The 3664-nt window shown below is 38.3% G+C and overlaps 1 pseudogene; it reads right to left on the bottom strand.

Annotated features, from left to right (window-relative positions):
• Positions 1 to 1471: 1471 nt before the first annotated feature.
• LOC110140152 (destrin pseudogene) lies at positions 1472 to 2152 on the bottom strand (annotated as a pseudogene).
• Positions 2153 to 3664: the final 1512 nt, after the last annotated feature.

Here is a 3664-nt window from a genome sequence, read left to right on the forward strand (position 1 = left end):
GCCTTTGAATTGTGATGCTGGAGAAGACTCTTTAGAGTCCCTTGGACTACAAGGAGATCAAACCAGCCAATCCTAAAGAAAATAAACACTGAATATTCACTGGAAGGACTGATGCTGAAGCTGAAGCTCCAATACTTTGACCACTTGATGTGAAGAGCTGACTCATTGGAAAAGACCCCGTTGCTGGCAAAGACTGAAGGCAGGAGAAGGGGGCAATAGAGGATGAGAAGGTTGGATGGCATCACTGACTCAATGGACATGAGTTTGAGGAAACTCCAGGAGATAGTGAAGGAGAGGGAAACCTGGTATGCTGCAGTCCATGGGGTGGCAAAGAGTCAGACAAGACTTAGAGACTGAACAACAACAAATGTTACCATACTAATCACATAGTGTGTTCAGGGCCCTCAAGACCACCCTTGCATTCAATTCAAAAGTTGTTACACCTATTGGTTATGGTTTATTACAGTGAAATGATACAGATCAAAATCAGCAAAAGAAAAAGGCATATATATGGGTAGAGTCCAGGAGAGACCAGGCACAAGCTTTCAGTGGTCATCTCCCACTGGAGTCATGTGAATAGTACTTAATGATTCAAGCAGTGATGCATACCAACACACATGGAATATAGCCAACCAGGGAAGTTCATCCAAGTGTTAGTCCCCAGGGATTTTACTGATTGTAGAGAAGTATTCAGATATACCTGGCTGATCTTAGGTATTCAGTCTCCAGTCACACCTGAGGTCAAACTGGTTTTGCATGGCCTAAGACTCCCACCATAGATCACACTGTCATCATAAACTATTTGATATGTATTAAGGCCCAAGTTAAATAAGGATACTGTTATGAGGCAACATATTCCAAGGCTTAGAAGTTGTCTCCTAGGAACAGGTCAAGGGCCAGACTTTTCCTAATAATATGCAGGGCTGGAACACCCCAGATCTGCTAGTCATCATTTTTTAAACTTTATTGAGGTATAACTGATATACAAAAATGGCATACATTTAATGTAAAAATCTTGATGGATTTGAATGTCTGCTTACACTTCTAATACCATTACCACAACTAAAGTGCTAACAAACCATCACCTCCAAAATTCGCTTGAGTTCTTTTATGTTTTGCTTTTCTGTATTTCTGGTAAGGACATAGCATAAACTCTATCCTCTCTCTATATTTTAAAGTGCACAATACTGTATTGTTATGGGTACTTTGCTGTACAGAAGCTCTCTAGAACTTATGTAACTGAGAATTTATATCCACTGAAAGGCAATACCACATTTTACACACTCTTTGCCCCTAATAACCACTATTCTATCCTTTGCTTCTGTGGATTTGACTATCTTATGTACCTCATATTAATGGAATCATGCAATATTTGTCCTTCAGTGATTGCTTATTTCACTTTGTAGTGTCTTCAATTTCATTTATGTTGTTGCAAATGGCAGGATTTCTTTCCTTTTTTTTTTTTTTAAAGTTTTGGAGTGTAGATTTATTTAGGGCCATTTGCACATGTTCATAGAATAGTTTACCCCCACAAATGACAAGACAGCTCCCCTTCAGTGAGTCCCTAGCCTAAACATTGTCTGCTTTACTTATACATAGCAAGAGGATAACATTAAACACGGAAGCTTTCAATTTGTGGCACCAGATGATGGTCTACACGGGGCATCCTTCAAAAGCTACAATTAGGGATCTACCTAGCTTTTTAGCAATACAAGCCCGATTGAGGTCTTCTGGCCCATTTGCTTGACATTCGTGTTTTATGCCTTTGGAACTTCTTTTTGATGGCATCCTTGGAGCTCGCGTAGATCATTTTACTCTTCAGAGGAGTTAGTTCTGGTGCCCACAAGAAAAACATCAACTCCTCTTTTCTGGATTCCTTTGCTTCAAAGCTTGCATCATACAGAGCATAGCGACAATCTTTTTCAGGAAGCATCCCCACAAAATGCTTGAGAGGATCGGTTATGGTGACACCAACATCTCCCACCAAGATCTCTTTGCCTTTCTCCACGATGATGCACTTTTTGTCTGCACTGAGACAGAAGATGACAGCCTTCTTTCTTTTCTTGATTTCTTCCGGCGTGGAGCATTTCCGAACTTTCATGTCATAAAAAATGCGACATACTTCGTCGGCAACTTGCGCTCCTGAGGCCATGTTCGCCACGGCGGTCGCAGAGCGCGGAGAGGGAGGCGGCTGGCTCTCTTTCCTTTTTAAGAAATAATCTTTATGGAATAAATAATATCCCATTTAGAGAATTTTATAAATAATATTCCACTGATATATACTTCCATATTTTCTTCATCCATTCATCTCTTGATGGCCATTTGTGTTATTTCCATATTATGGCTATCATCAGTAATGATGAAATGAACAAAGAAGTACAGATATCCCTTCGAGATCTGGATTTTGATTCTTTTAGATATGCACCCAGAAGTGAGACTGCTGGATCAAATGGTGGTTCTACTTTCAACTTTTTTGAGGAAGCTTCTTGTTATTTCCATAGTGGCTGCACCATTTGATATTCTCACCAACAGTATATAATAGTTACTTATTTCCTACCTCCTTGCTAACACGTTTTTTGATAAGAGATATCCTAACAGATGTGAGGTGACATCTCTTTGTGGTTTTGCTCTGAATTTCCCTATTAATTAGGCATTTTGAATATCTTTTTGTTTTGTATTTGGTAGCCATATAGCTGTCTTCTTTGGAGAAATGCTACCCAAGTCATTTGTATATTTTTTTAAAGTCAGTTTATTTGTTTCTTTCCCTATTGGGTTGTAGAAGATTCTTACATATTTTGGATGTTAATCAATTATTAGGTAGATTGTTTGCAAATCTTCTCTCCAGTCTGTTTGTTATCTTGTCTCTTGATTGTCTTCTCTGCTATGCAGCTTTTTAGTCTTTTATATTTCACTTGTTTATGTTCTGTTTTGTTGCATGTAGTTTTGGTATCAAATCCAAGAAATTATTACCAAGACCAATATCAAGACATTTTTCTTCTATGTTTTCTCAATAAGTCTTACATTTTTAAGGGCATTCTTTGAAGTTTTTTGTACATTTTGAGTCAATTTCCACGTAGAGCGTTAAAATGGGGCTTCTGTGGTTCAGTGGTAAAGAATCTGCTGCAACGCAGGAGCTGCAGATCAAGGTTTGATCCCTGGGTCGGGAAGACCCTCTGGAAGAGAAAATGGCAACCCACTCCAGGATTCTTGCCTTGGGAATCCCATGGGCAGAGGAGGCTGATAGACTACAGTGCACAGGGTCATAAAGAGTCAGATACAGTTGAAGGAACTTAGGGTGAACATACATAGTGTGAGATATGAGTTCAGTTTCATTCCTTTATAAGTGGGTATGCAGTTTTCCCAACACCACTTGTTGAAGAGACTATCTTGTTTCCATTTATGTATTGTTGGCACCATTGTTGAGATCAATTACCATGTATATTTGGATTTATTTCTATACTCTCTGTTCTTTTCCTTTGGTCAATATGTCTCTTTCTAAACTGCTATCATATTATTATTATTTTTTTTTTACTGTAGCTTTGTGATGTATTTTGAAGTCAAAAAGTGTGATGCTTTCAGCTTTGTTCAAGATTTTTTTTTTTTTTTGACTATTTAGGACATGACTTAGCAACTGTACAACAACAGAGATCTTTTATAGTTCTAT

Source organism: Odocoileus virginianus, chromosome 15 (assembly GCF_023699985.2).
Source record: "Odocoileus virginianus isolate 20LAN1187 ecotype Illinois chromosome 15, Ovbor_1.2, whole genome shotgun sequence".
Lineage (NCBI taxonomy): Eukaryota > Metazoa > Chordata > Mammalia > Artiodactyla > Cervidae > Odocoileus > Odocoileus virginianus.